Source organism: Ambystoma mexicanum, chromosome 3p (genome assembly GCF_040938575.1).
Source record: "Ambystoma mexicanum isolate Mex_15411 chromosome 3p, UKY_AmexF1_1, whole genome shotgun sequence".
NCBI classification, from domain to species: Eukaryota; Metazoa; Chordata; class Amphibia; order Caudata; family Ambystomatidae; genus Ambystoma; species Ambystoma mexicanum.
In genome coordinates, this window is record NC_090925.1 from 347273337 (window position 1) to 347289550 (window position 16214).

Genomic DNA, 16214 nt, shown 5'->3' on the forward strand with positions numbered 1-16214 from the left:
TCTGTAACTTCCATTTTTGAGGAGGAAGAGCATTCAGATGAGGAGGAGGCCCCTTTTGAGCTTCAGTACGGTACACCTAATGTGCCTGAATGCCTCATCCTAGAGGAAACAGAATGAAAGATCTCTATGATAATCTGCACAATTCAAGTGGAATTGACACCTCGCCAGAGTTCGGAAAACCAGAACCAGGGTAGCATGCTGACTCTTCTTACAGGCAGCTTGTGTCTAAAGTTGTCGAGTACTTGGGTTGGTCCAGGCCTCCAGCCCCCTATGACCAAGATGATCTCACTGACATTCTCGACAAGGGGCGCCAACTGATCCAGTTTTACCTTTCCATGTGGTACTTCAAAAAAGGGTGGCCAGGAATTGGGAGACTCCGGAAAGTAATCTGCAGTTGACAAGAATCTCACCAAAAAATACTGTCCCTCCAGTAGCTACCCCGGCTACCTGTCAAAGCACCCCACTTCGGAGAGTCTGGTGGTCCAGACAGCTACGGCTCCTTCAAAACAAGCAGCGTACCCTACCATCCCTCATGTTAGGGAGGACAAGCACGTAGATTGATGGGCGAGAAAGGTGTTTGCGCAGGGAGCATGGCATTAAAAGCTTCCAACTCGACTTGTGCTCTTGCAAAATTTTCGTATACTCAATTGGAGTGTATTTCTATGGCAGCAGAGCATATTCCCGAAGGGGATGAAAGGGACGGCTTCCTAGCTATTAAGGATGGCAAAGAAGCCATGTGTGAGTCCTTTCAATCTGGATTGGATTCTGCAGATAGCATCAGCAGGTCCATGGCTACCAACACCATGATGCACAGATTTGCGTGGTTGCGAAAGTCTGGTTTTGCACCGGATGTGCAGGCTAGACTTCTCAACATGCCATTTGACGGGTCTCAACTTTTTGGCAGCAAGGCTGATGAGAGCCTTGAAAAGTTGCAGACCTTGAAGGCGGCTGCCAAATCTTTAGGCGCCGATGTCAGGCAACCCCAGCCTTTTTGTCCTAGCAGACACACTTGGAGGGGTAGATCTTTTTGCTACTACTCTTCCTTTGAAAGGGCGAGAGGAATGGCCGGTCAGAGGCCAAAGAAAATGTCCTTGTGGTGGACGAGGTTGAAGTGCCAAGCCAGCTGAAGCAGCAACCTCTTTGCCATCGACCTCTGCAACAGCCGTTACAAAACCACTCTGAGGGCTTGGGTAACAGCTCACCAGTGGCAGCAGACTGTCTCAGGATCTAGAAGAATGTGAAGACATTACTTCAGATGCTTGAGCTCTGGAAACAATAACCCATGGTTACTGCATCCCTTTTATGAAGAAGCCTCAGAACAATCCACCCGGGAAACACTCTTTGAGGATTTCGGATCCGCTCCTTGTGCAGGACATTTTAACCCTGCTAGAGAAAGGCGCTATAGAACCAGTGCCTGTAGCGGGGAGGAACAGGGTTGGTATTCCCCCATATTTTTTTTATCCCCAAAAAGGAGAGAGGACTGAGACCCATCTTGGACTTAAGATACTTGAACAAGTTCCTGATGAAGGACAAATTCAAGATGGTCACTCTTTCTCCAACTTCAGGATTGGTTGGTGTCATTGGACCTTCAGGATGCTTGTTTTCATGTGTCAATCCATCTCAAGCACAGAAAATACAAGAGGTTCGCGGTTGGTGGCTTGCACCATCAATTTCGAGTCCTGCCATTCGGGCTGACCTTCGCCCAAGGGTTTTCACCAAACTGGTGGCGGTGGTGGCAACGAGTCTCAGGGAAGGGGGGGGATTTACGTCTACCCCTACCTGGACGATTGACTGATCAGGGTGCATTCTCCTGAACAAGCCCGGGATCATCTCAACGTTACCTGCCACACTTTCACAGTTTGGGCTTCTCCCTCAATTACAAGAAGTCCCATATGACACCTTTCCAAAAGCTCCAATACATTGGAGCTGTGATAGATACCACCCCGGGAAAGAGCTTGCCACCCGAGGTGAGGGCTCAAGACATTTTCCAGATGGTAACCAAATTTCAGAGTGCCCAAAGTCTTCCGGCCTTCGATTTTTCTGAGGTTGCTCAGCCTCATGGTATCCTGCCTTTTTCTGATGCCAGAGGCCAGCCTGAGAATGCGATCCCTTCACTGGGCTCTCTGAACACAATGGTCCCAATTCCAGGAAAGATGGTGCACCGACTTCAGATTCCAGCCAGAGTCTCATAGGATCTTCTGTGGTGGGCCTGCGAGGAAAACATTCTGAAGGGAGAACCTTTTTGGCAACCATGGCCAGAGATTACAGTAGTGACAGACGCCTTACTCACGGGGTGGGGAGCCCACCTCAATGATCTGACAGTCAGCGGTTGTTGTTCTCCATCAGAGTCCAAACTACATATCAATCTTTTGGAGCTGAGGGCAATCAGACTAGCGCTGAAGGCCTTCCTGCCCTCTGTAGGGTGAAAGAATGTCCTGATAATAACGGACAACACAGTGGCCATGTACTACATCAAAAAGCGAGGAGGAGTAAGGTCACTACCACTGTGCAGAGAGGCAATGCAGCTCTGATATTGGGCAATTCAAGAAGGAATCGCCATATCAGTTCACCTAGCCGGGGAGGAGAACACGGCAGTGTACGCTCTGAGCAGGCTGTGCACAGTCTCCCATAAGTGGGAACTAGCTCAGGAAGTCCTTCAAGAGATCTTCGTCCTTTGGGGAACCCCTCAGGTGGATCTGTATGTGACCGGTCTCAACAGAAAGTGCGAACAGTACTGTTAGAGGGAATTTCCCCCGAGAGGAGCTCTAGGAGACACGGTCGTGGTGGACTGAGAGTTTCCACTCCTGTGCGCGTTTCCTTCAGTTCCTGTCATTCCTCATGTGATCAGGAGGTTGAGAAGATATAGGAAACATATGATCCTAATTGCCCTGGATTGGGCCAGCAGAACGTGGTACCTGGACCTTCTAGACATATCAATCTGTTCTCCGATGAGTCTTACACAAAGGGAGGACCTTCTCTCGCGAGAGGAAGGTCGGGTTCTCCATCCAGAAGTCATGACTCTCAACCTTTACACTTGGTTTCTGAAAGGCTGCGATACAAGGATTCGGACCTTCCGGGTGACGTAATCGAGGTGTTGCTTTCGTCCAGGAGACCAGAAACACAATCTCTGTGCTGTTGGAATACGTTTTACAACTGGTGCAGAGAAAAAAATGTTGATCCTTTTCAGTGTAAAAGTCTGGATGTTTTATCCTTTTTTGCTTTCATAAGCAAATAAGGGCCTTGAGGTTGGCACCATTAAGGGCTACTTGGCAGCGCTGTCAATCTTTAAGCGCTTGTCAGAAGAATGATCTTATTTCAAGAGCCCACTGGTGACTCAATTTCTAAAAGGGCTCACTAATGTGTTCCCTCCATCTCCTTTCCAGGTTTCCGGTTTGGGGCCTTAACCTGGTTTTGAAATTTCTGATGTGTGAACCTTTTGAACCTTTCCACACACGTCCTTTAAGGATGTTAAACTTTAAGACAATACTATTGGTAGCTCTAACATCAGACCGTACAGTGAGCGAGTTGCAGGCCCTTTAATCCAAGCCACCCTTTACCATATGACGATGGGGCAACTGCCGGCCAAGAAGAGGAAGAGGCACCCAATGCCTCCTTACCACCCCTCGCTGCCCTCTTCCCCCTCCCCACCAGAGGGATGAGATGGACCCTGACAAGATGATGGGCACGGACGATGGTGGGGTGGGGGACCACCCCCTACCCGCATAACCAATGAACACCTAACTTCGACGCCTTTGACTCATGGCTCAATACCTCACAAATCCTGCTCGCCCCCTCTTGCAAACCATCAGCTCGCCATGGCCCTTTTCCTAGATGGTTCACAGCAGAACTGAAGACCACAAAATGACTATATAAATCCCAAGAACGCAAATGGCGGAAAGACAAAACCACCCTGAGCAGATCCACCTTGTCCCGGCACCATCGCCACTACAAAGCCGAAATCCCGAAAGCTAAAAAAAGCCCATTACAACTCCAGACTCCTAAACTGTAAAAACCCTAGCAAAGAACTCCACAAAAACATCTCCGAATTCACCAAACCATCATGTACCACCACCCTACCCAACCCCTCACAATCACTCTGCGAATCACACTCTCTCCACTTCTTCACCACTGCTCTCGAAAGAACAAACTCTCTAACCAACAAAATAGCCCTATTACACCCACTACCCACCCTATCTGTCATCTCACCGCCTGAAACCGCTACCCAACCGACCTTCGACTCCTTCACTCCAATATCAACTGACCAATTTCTCAAACTTCTCTCTGCCCGCAAACCATCTGGCTCCCCGTTGGACCCCTGCCCAGCCGCAACCCTCAAAGAAATATTTGCTTCTACCTGCGCAGGAGAACACGCAAGAACCACCATAAATGAATCCCTCTCCTCGGAAATCTTTCCCAATGCGTTCAAAACTGCTCATGTCAAGCCTCTTCTAAAAAAAAAACTTCCCTCGACCCTCTCAAGCCCAAAAATTACCGCCCCATCTCAAGCATCAGGTTCCTTGCTAAACTCATTGACCGAACCGCCTACTCCCAACTAAATGCCTTTGTTGAAGCCAACAATCTCCTAGACCCCGCTCAATCAGGTTTCAGACCCTGACACGGAACCGAAACCACCCTAACCTCAACCTGGGATGACCTTTAAAACACTGCTGATTCTGCGGGATGCGCTGCATTCATCCTTCTTGACCTATCCGCCGCCTTCGGCACAATCAACCACTGAATCCTCCTCGACCGCCTCCACTCCCTGGGAATCCGTGGAAACGCTCCCAAATGGATAGCCTCCTTCCTCAACAATAGGAACCAAATAACCCTACAGTCCCCTTATGCTTCCTATGCGCAACCAGTCAATACCGGAGTTCCACAAGGAGCATGCCTATCAGCCCTCCTGTTCAACCTCTATATGTCCACCCTCCCATGAATAATCTGCTCGCACAATATCCTGTGCTACAACTATGCCGATGACACACAACTAATCCTAAAACTCCTTAATTCAAAACCCAACCTCTAACCCGACCTCGCTGCCTGCCTCCTTGACATAGATCATTGGATGACCACAAACCACCTCTTGCTAAACCCCTCCAAAACCGAAATCATGGTATGTGGCAACACCAAACTTCTTCTGCACCCCCTACCGTGGCCACCTGCCATGGGCTATTCCCCGACTCCCTCGAACTCAGTAAAAAACCTTGGGTGCACCCTAGACTCTGACCTTACCCTCTCGCTCCAAGTCAACAACGTCTCTAAATCCTGCCACTACCACCTCAAAACTCTCAGGCACATTTTTCCATACCTCACCTTTCCCAACAGACTCTCCGCGGTCCAATCAATTGTTATGTCAAGACTGGACTATGCTAATCCCCTCTTCCTCGGAGCCCATGTGTACCACCTGACTAAACTACAAAGAGCACAAAATCTTGCAGCCAAACTGCTACTAGCACTCGGCCCAAGAGATCACATCTCCCCAGCTCTCAAAACTCTGCACTGGCTTCCGGTTGCCCGAAGGGTGACCTTCAAAACCTTATGCATCTCTCACCGAGCAATGCATAAAACTGGACCTCAATACATCCAGGACAAACTAAAACCCTACCATCCACCACACACTCTAGGATCAAGCTCTGCCGGCCTCCTAGAGATACCAAAAACCAACTCAGTCAGGTTAGGTGGATCATCATTCCCAGCCCTGGCCCCCACTCTGTGGAACTCACTTCCACCCCACAGCTGACTCACCGAGGACCTCATGTCCTTCCGCAAATTACTGAAAACGTGGCTCTTCCCCTAAAATCGACTCTTAACTCAAACAGGATAACAGCAACAAAGACAGTAGCCGAAGGTTGCTATATAAAAAAAAAAACAATCCAGCATCAACATCCGAGTGAGAAAAATCCAAAACTAATACTGCTAATGTAAATTAAAATGGATAAACTGAATAGAACGAGTGAAGTGGATGAAAGGAATGAAGTAGATACAGTGGGTGAAACGGATGCTGCGGATGAGATGGATGCAGCGGATGAAGTGGACGGTGTGGGTGGAGCGGATGGATCGGTTGGAGCGGATGGATCGGTTGGAATGGATGGAGCGGTTGGATCGGATGGAGTGGTTGGATCGGACAGGGTGCATGGAATGATTGAATGCATGGAATGGATGGAGCGGATGGAGTGCGTGGCTGGAACGGATGGAGTGCGTGGATGGATGGATGGGTGGATGGATGGATGGATGGATGGACAGACGGACGGAATGGACTGGTTGGATTGTACTGAGTGGATGGACCAAATGGAAAGCATGGAGCGGATGGAAAGGATGGAACGCATGGAGCAGATGGATAGAACAGATAGAATAAATGGTTCAGATGTGTGCCTGATCTCGCGCACCTTACTGAAAACCAGCATATCTCATCACCACGCTTACTCTCTCCTTTACACCACCACTCATCTAGAACACAGCGATACTATGACAGATTCGGTATGGCTGTTCTCATACTAACACCTGCCACATACTCCACATCATCCTAATTAAACACAGTTGGCTCAGCACACACGCTAGCCTATGCGTCTCCTCAGGCCTAGCGCAGCCACAAATCAGTCAGCGTATCAACCAACCAGAATGAACACATATTCCTAATCTCCCAACCACCACACCTACCGCTAAGAAGCAGCTATCGTGCAAGTGCCACAACAGCTGCACACATATCCGGTGCACCCACGCACCTTATGACTCTATCTCTCTACTGACTTGAACTACGGTTCCCGAGGGCGTTCAACCTACCAGCACCTTGAGATCATACCAATGATACATAAGGCACTAGATAAATGCAAAGTAACATAAATATTCCACAAGGATATGGTTGTTTAAGGGTAAAACCCTCCTTCTTGCCAAAGGTAGTTTCGGACTTTCATTTAAGTCAGAAAATTGTCTGCCGGCCTTCTATCCTCCACCTGAACCTGGTAAGGAAGAGGAGGTAAGACTGCATAGGCTAGACCCTAGGAGAGCGTTAAGCTTTCACATCTCCAGAATGTCAAAGTTAAGAGTGGACGACCGACTTTTTATAGTGTAGACCGGACACAAACTAGGCCAGGCTGTTTCCAAACAGATCTTGTCTAGGTGGATAATTTTTACTATATCTGAGTGCTAAAGACTAGTGGGAAAAGACCCTCCTGAAGGTTTACATGCTCATTTCCCCAGGGGCAGGGCTACATCTACAGCCCTTCAACGGAGCCTTCCTATTAGGAATATCTGTGATGCTTCAAAGTGGTCATCAATAGACACATTTACAAAACATTATTGTTTGGATGCTACCCGTTCTCAGGATGTTGCCTTTGGAAAGGCAGTACTTTACTCTGCCCTGGAAAATCCTTAATATATAAATTTTACACCCTCCTATCAGAAATACTGCTTTGGGAGTCTGTCAAAGATGAGGAATACACTAGAGGACACAATCAATTCGAAGACCAAATTACTTACCCCCTGATAACATTGTTTTGACTGGCTGTTCCTCCAATGTATTCCTCATCGCCCTCCCAACCTACCCCTCTATAGACGTTCCCATGCTATTACAGCTTTGTTCCACCAATGCGGAGTACTGTTATGCCTGTATTTTTGGGTATATGGGCTACACGAGGAGGGGAAAAACAGAACTGAGGCCAATGGGCGCTGCGTGTGCTACATATAACTTCCAATGACATCACCCTTGGCGGACACCTTCGAGGGACATCAACTCGATGCTGTCGACGCACAGCGCCCTCTGCTGAGTTTCTTTTTCAAAGCAGCTTAAGCTGGACATGACATGTCAAAGATGAGGAATATGTTGGAGGAACATCCAGTCGAAATAACGTTACCAGGGGCAAGTAACTTGTTCATCTGTCACTGTGGTGCCTCCGGTGCCCCAGTAGGTTGTTGTGCCCATTTGTATCTGTCTGTTAGTACCCCCCATGCACTGTTCAAGCTTTTTTTGTTGTTGCCCCTTGACCATGTTGAGTGTGGAGTACACTCCCTGCTCCTGCCTGAGGTGAGAAGGTCTCCCGGGCCCCTTTCTATCGACTGCAGTGCCCACTGGCGTGGATCAGAGCCAAAATCACCTCAATGCTCAAACACTGTCATGGGTGCCAATCAAGGCCCACAGGTCTCTCTACTGTCCAGCACCTACAGCGGTGTTCTGCACACCAGTGCATGATGTCCACTGGTAAGTAGTGAGGCCAGTGTGTCCCCAAAGCCGTCAACCAAGGCCCTCAACACCCTCTGCTGTCAGCCCCCGGGTGTGGGGTGGGGCCAGTATATACAAAGGGCCCAACCATTGTCACAGATGCTAAACAGGCTTAGTGCCCTTCCGGCACTCAGCCCAGCCCCTACACCAACGTGGATGTGGTGCTTGGCCCTGCATCCCGTCAGCCATGGCTCGCTCATCTCCAAAGGCCCAGTGAGAGTCGTCCATGTTCCCCAGCCTCCCAATAGGCTCTTCCGTGCATGGCTGGCAACACCAGCCCTGCTGTGGATCTGCCCACCCGGACCCAGGCAAAAGCGCAAGAACAGGATGTTCACTGCAGTGTCCTTCGTAATGAAGGCAGACGACTCCCGTTGCGGCCCCCACACAGATCTTCTAGATCCAGCACCACAGCACGTTCCAAAATGGTGATGGGTTGTTTGCCGCTGCTCGATCGCCACGCTCCCACCTTCAATCTGGCCAAGTATACACGTGTTGTATGCCGCACAGATCCAGGGTGCTGTATAGCCTCTCAACATCTGCCTGGTGTACTGGGAGCAGGATAAAATCAGGATATAAGTGATGGTATGGGCAGAGCCAAACGCACTTATATCCTCACAGCTGCGTTCCTGGCCACGCCCCTCTGTTAAGATGCATAAAAGCATCTTGAGCGTTGTTTTTTTTTTTAAGATTCTGGTCTAGTTTTTCATAGGAACAAGGTTGTCTTACGAGCTCTTTCATCATTCCTTCCAAAAACGACTACCAAGAAATCAACCTTCCATTTTTTTCCATGCCTTCATTCCTCCAGAGCAGAGGATATCCTGCATTCCTTAGATGTTGCCAGAGCACTCATTTTACCTCAAACCCACTAAATCATAGATTATCTGATCGATTTGTTACTACCTATGGTTGTCCTGCCCAAAGCTACTATTGCTTGGTGCATGCACTCATGCATCTTTAAAGCCTAGACCCTGAGAGGAGAGCAGGCTCCATAGAGGCCTCGGGCGTATTCCATCAGGGCTACGATAGCATTGGTGGCTTTTGTGAGGCATGGTCCTAATCCTGAAATGTGCAAAGTTGCTACTTGGGCCACCCCTTTAGATATTAATAAGCACCATTACCTAGTCTCATCTTCTAGGTAGGATGCTTCGTTTGGCAGGGAGGTGCTTTGCAACCTGTATGCTCGAAGTCTGGTCCGGTTTATGCTGTCTCCTTGGTCCTTACTTTGTGCATGGTTTAGCTTTATAATCTCTTCCCAATTAGTTAGGAAGGCGAGAGTGCAGGGTGAATTGATAAATTACCTTCACAGTAGTTCTTAGTCCTTGCTCAGCCAACTGCACAACACCCACCTCACCATCTCCGAAAGCATATACCATGCTTCAATGACTGTTCTGGTTGGTGAATGTGCAGGTGGCGGTACTAAGGCCGCCGAATGAAATATCGCTTGAACGCCGTCCATTATCATGAGAGTTACCATTTTTAAAATGGCAATGTGCCTTTCAAAGCCAGCTTTCCAGGTCTTCCTGCAGATGCAGCGATTCCCACCACCTGGGACACTAAGAAAACCGCCATGAATGCAATTTTTCAGTTTTCAACTCTAAAGCATGTCTTGTTTTAATACATACTTCATTGCAGCTAGAAAGTATGCAAATTATTAATGCGCTAAAACCTGAAAGTTGCTCTTTAGTTCAGACAGTAATATTTATATATTTTAGAACACTGTGCCTATTGCATTGATCAAAACGTGTGGAGCTGTATGGATGGAAGCAGGGTGCAGGATCCTATGTATCGGTTTCCTGGTCATTGGGAAATATTTGTACTACCTATCTTTTTGGGTGGGAGCATTTACCTTTTTTATGGAGTAGCTGGCTGGCACACTACTTATTTTTTAGTGATGGGTATGTTTCTATGTGATTTTTGGTGCGGTCGCTTGAGGTATGTGCCTCTAGAAGGGAGTGTAATGTGGCACGAGAGCAAGGATGGAAGGATGTATGTATGTATGTATGCATGCATGTATGGGGATGGTTGCAGAGGTGTAGACAGTAGGGCCTGAGTGGGCAAGGCCCACTCAGAATCTGTAAATGCCCTCCCAGCAGCACTGTGTGGGCATTTACAGATGTTAATGTCACTGCTGTGGGCCCAACTACATTTGCTTCAGGTCCCATTTGTTAGAGAATCCTGGATGGTTGTACATGCGGGTGGAAGAGATGTTCTGCTCTGATGGTGTTGGTGTGTACTGGGGTTGCGGGTGCTAGCTGGTGTTCACCTGCCCTTGTGTGAGTTGCTTAGTGGGTGTACAGTATGTGGTGGAAATAATGTCGAGCTAGTTAGGGGGGGTAGCAGACAGTCAAGATGCCAACAGGCACTTGAAATATCAAAGCAAATCCTAAAATTGACACCATCTGAGAAATAACATCACCATGGACTCTCCAATTGCATAGCTGTTATAATGGATCTAACTAAAATCTTCTACCAGGAAGGCCTTTCCATTTACACCTGAGACATAAGTCCGTTCGGTTGGTTTTGTCAAAGGTGATGAGTTGCCCCACGTGTGGGGTGCACACGTGGGGCAACTCATCACCCAAACGATGTGGTCGGAGAAGAGGAGGACTTACTGTATGAGCATGCTAGAGCTTAGAGAAGTCCACCTGCTGTGCAAGGCTTTTCCATCTACCATACAATCTACATCAATTCAAAGAGAAAAATACAATTTTATAACGTATTACACAAGACAAGCAAGAGTACATGAAGTACAGGACTCTCAACCAAACCAGCTGTTGGCCAGGAACGTGTCAATTATAAACACATTTTTATATAATTGGTTATTTATAATGTTCTTAATACCCAGGGGTTTCTAAATGCTGACCCGGCGATCAAACCTGTGTTATTCCAGGTTGTCTTGCTTTCATGGCAACCGTGTTGCCCCTGAGCTATCCTCCCGAGACCTCATGACAGAAGCCCAGAATGTGCAAGCAGATGCTCGGAGGACCTCTTTTCAAGAAGTTCTGAGATACCTCATTTTGGAGATATTCAGTGTTCAGGAAAAAGTAAAACAAAGCATGAGCATAACTAGGATTACAAATTAATAACTTGTTCTACTGTTGTTTTGGACAATTGCCCATCCAGGACAAACTCTACACAAAAGGGGTTTATCTTCAACACAATCCCTGGTCCTTCAGGTAAGATACATAGAAAAAACAGAGATTGGACCAGTGGATCAGGGTGACACAACTCACTATCTCAATTAGTACACATTTTTATGAAATAATTCTCAAATAAACATATATCTGTATGTATCCTTTAAACCTTTAAAATAAAATTCCTTTTTACAAAAAAAGTCACAATTCTTTCACAACTCATACCCCAATACTCTCAATCCCTCATTCATACATACGTACATAAACCATGACGGCCTACTATACATAGTGTAACAATATCCAAATGTTACACAAATGTTTACAATTATCTTTTCGACATCTATTTTCTCTGACCCTGTCCTTGCTAATGATGTCATATACAGTTTTTTTAAAATAATTTCCGAACAATTTGTGTGGTCGTCGACATGTGTTTTGGTCAATTGGACAACAATGCTGTCCTTTTCTTCTGAAGACCTTCCTCAGTTTGTGATGCAAAATCCCGTTGTTCTGCTTCTCATGGACTGGAGTAAGCCATTTCAAATCTAAAAAACATACAGAAAATAAAAACCTATCAGGGTCTTGTGCCATCCCCATTTCTTCAATCAATGACTATTACTGCCATATATGCAATTCTAAACAATAGGTGCAACCCATTTTACTCACCCCCGTATAACAACTCCGGAGATGCAGATAGATGTAATGGAGTAAATCTTTCACTGGTACCTAATGCCCTGTTTGACTAGGTCCTGTGAATTACAATGGGAAAGCAAAAATCGGATTTATTATCTACCCTAATCGTGATCATTGTCCTTTTATTGGTCATATACCAAATATACTTACAAGTCCAGACACACAACCAAGTGGTCTCTGGATCGGTGTATTTTAATCACCTCCTATAACAGACATGACACCTCTGTCTCCTATAATCAAGAAATAATCCATATGTATCTTATTTGTCTAATTTTATTTAGCAGCTTAAAGAATATCTACACAAGTATATCTTTTATTTACAAACCTACCCACCATGCAGGTCACAGCTGGGTTGGTAGTACTTATAGTGTGTGACTTCCTTCAATCACTATGTTTCATGAGTGCCCTTGATTCTTTGCCTTCTATATTCTTGAGTCTCTGAAATAGAAGACATATGGTCATCAAAGTCCCATTGTACTTCTGTGTTCACTAGTCAGAAAAACAGATCGCCATATCTACAAAGCACTCCTCAGAACCCCCGTGTTGTGGCGTTGTGTGTCTCAAGGACGCCAAAAGAGTAAACATAAACAGAAGACTCCTTTTTATTTTTACCCATTTTGGAAAACGGCAAATTTTGACCAACCTCACATTCACATCGGAAAGTAATGCCCGCTCTATCCTCGCACATCTCTAGTCGAGTGTCAATATATTGACACTCAGGGCAGTTATTTATGTGAAGTACCAATCACTTACTAGTGCTCCCAACGCGGTGTGTCTGTCCTCAGACACTCGAACCTCCAAATGATTTTGTATCGTATTATTTTTGGGCTGCTTCATCTTTTTACTTTAGGTCCTCTCGTCAGACGAATGATGGCTCAAACCTTTACAGAGCCCTCCTATTTCGGGGCAATTATGCTGTTCCCGTTTTGAGGTGTTTCATTTTGGTCACAGGCACTTTAGACGGTTGTTGATTTTGATCTTTTTTTTGTAATATTTATTGACTAAAGACATGCCATCTTGCCCCCACAGGCATGTCAGCCGACATTGAACAAGGTGGACCAAGCACCTCCCGGGCAGCCACACGGAGGAGGATAGTAATGCCATGACTGCTGCCAAGGAAACACCAGCACCAGACACGCAAGACACAGGCCTAGTGAGCATGCCACCTCTCCCTGCACCAACTTCTGCTGCCCCAACAGAGGCACCAATAGGACAGCCATTCCCCCCCCCCCCCTGCCAACCTCCCATGCACATGAGTGCATCTATGGACGACGATGGCAGGCAGGCGGCCGCAGACACAACCAAGAGTACACCTGAGCACATCTACCACTGTCCCTCATTCAGACCCTCCGGCATTCACAGCCCGCCTCCACCACCCATCCGTAGCGTCAGAAACATGGATGCACGCCTACAGCACATCGAGGAATTGCATGACCAGATGGCAGGACTTGTGCGCCAGCACTGGCAGAAGGCAACCGGTTTGATCTGTGAGAGTGTGCAGGCCACAGGCCGGTGCGGTGCACGTGCATTGGGCCGGTCGACATGCACTACATTCCTGCTTGCGTAAGAGGGTCCGGGAGTGGAACGAGGCCATCTCTGCACTCGCTGAGACCCTCACCCTTTCCCGGCAGGCGGAACTAGAGGGACATGGCAGGTTCCGACCCACTCTCACAATCACCACACACCTGCCAGCGCACAACAGAGCAGCCTGAGTCCCGACCCCTGGGCCTGCCCCAGCTCTACACAAAAGGGCGGGTCATGTGCTAAAAGGCAACAGAAGTGAGTCGGGCACAGACAGGAAGTGACACTGATGCTTACAAGGGGGTGTTGTGTTTGGGAGGCTTAGTCCGGGAAAGTCATTTGTGGGCGGGTAGTAGGGGAAGGAGTGGTGGGCCACACGTTTCTTGTTCTTTGTTAATGCACAAATACACATGGTTTTGCACATGAATTCATGTCCGTACATTGCATTTTTGGGGTGAAGTGTTTATTTTTTTGCAGATTCACATGCAGTGTGTGGCATAGGCCATATGCAGATGCTGTGTGCTCAGAAGTAGTTCTGTATGAGTTCCTGGCGGGCTGCACGCCCATGCCCGTCATCCTTGTGATGGTGTATTCACATGTCTGCATCTGCATCCACTTGGCTATCATCATCATCTGCCGGGGGCATGTCCATGTCCGGCGACAGGGGAATGTTCCGCCAGATGCACAAATTGTGCAGCATAGCACATGGCAGGACTATCTCCCTCACTTTCAGTGGCTGTACCTCAGTGCCTCCCCGCCCCCGAGCAGTGAAGGCAACAAAACCGTGCCCTCAACAGTCCAAAGGCCTGCTCAATGTTTGCCCTTCTTCTCATGTAAGCACGGTTGTATGCTGTTTCCTGGTGGCTCTGTTGATGTTTCAGAGGGATCATCAGTCATGGTAGTAAGGGGTAGCCGGAATCGCCTGCATGGAAAGGGACACAGGGAGGGCCATGTCATTATTATTATTTATAATAATTGGTTGTTTAGAACGTGCTTAATACCCAGGAATTTCTAAGCGCAGACCCGGGAATCCAACCTGTGTTGGTCTTCGTCATCTTGCTTCCACGGTGAGCTCGTTGCTTCTGGGCTATCCTCCCGAAATCAAGGTGACCGGGCAGTTCATGCATTCTGGGATGTTGGTGTGACAAACACGCATATGGGTCTGTGCACTTGCGGGCCATCAATCACCTTGCTGCACCCTGTGACAGTTACTGCTGGTCAGGACATGTGAAGGATCAGACTCCCAAGGATGGGTTGGCGGTGGTGGTGGGTGGGTCATAGTGAGGATATGCTGTGCTTTGTGACAGGGGAGTGATGCATTCTGGTACCTGTGGTGCATTACCTGCGCCTGTCCATCTGTGCCCAGATTGTGCTGGTGTGTCCTTCCGTTTACTCATGTGGTACATGCCATTTATGGGCAGCCACTCTTGCATGCAGATTGTCTCCCTCCATTTTCGTGTTGCCTGTGGCCCATGCACTGGTGACAGTGAATGCCCCCTCCTCTCACAATGCCCCAGTGCACATGCAATGTGGTGTGTGTTCATTCATTCACTCCCCTAATAGCCAGGTCCGCTGTCCACTGCAACGCTCCATGTACCCAGGCAACATGCTATTGCTCAGGAACATGGAGTCATGTGTTGATCCCAGGAAACATGCGCAGAAATGTGTGATCGTCGGGTCCGCATCACAGATGACCTGCACATTCATTGAGTGGTACAGTTTTCTGTTCTGATAAACCTCCTCTATGGTGTGGCCAGCCACTAACTAGCTCAATGTGTGTGCAGTCCAATGCTCCCAATACATTAAGCATGCCAGAAAGGACATGGAAGCATACCTATGTGGCGTTCACCTGGGCCTGTGATGTTGGTAGGGCGATGTGCTGGGAAACATGATGGAGGAGGGCATCCAGGACCTGCACGAGCACTTTGAAAATCCAGACTGGGAGATGCCAGGCAGCTCCCTGACTGGGTGCTGGAATGTGCCTGAGGCAAGGAAATTCAGCACAGATGCCACCTTCAACAGGGGGAGGTGGTTATGGCAGTCTGGATGCCAATGACACTCTGGATGTCCTCCTGGATGAGTTCCACTATTGCAAGGATGGTCTCCCTGTTCAGGTGGTAGAGTGTGTGGATCTGCCTGTCAGTCAGGGACCAGGGTGTGACCCTTGTGTGGGGTATGGGTGAACACCTCCGGGTAACTACTTGTTGCCCATTGTTCCACTGCATCATCCTCTTCATCCTCCCCTGCATGTTGCCACTGTTTCACCTTAAGCTCATGGAGCTGCAATCCTGCATGCAGCTCCTTGTCCACGACTACTGCTACGAGTGTCGGCATGGTTTGTTGAAAGGTGAGTGTGTGGTCCTTTTCAGCAGTCCCTGTGCTCATTGTGTACAGCTGTGTCAATTGGGCGCACCTGTGGCCTGTTCCTGCACACTTAGGCCTGGTTACCTCCTGCTCCGCTGTGCCAGGGTTTCCAGTGCATTTTTTCCATTGGCACCGCAATTCTTGTGCTCTTGTTTCTGGGAAGTCCGATTTGGTAATGCTACCTTCTTTCCATGGTGCCAGAGTTTCCGGAACTGGTTTACCAGGGTTCTGCAGTTCCAGTTACCTGTGCTACTGGCAACGGTGGCACACTGTACACTGTTGCCGGCTAC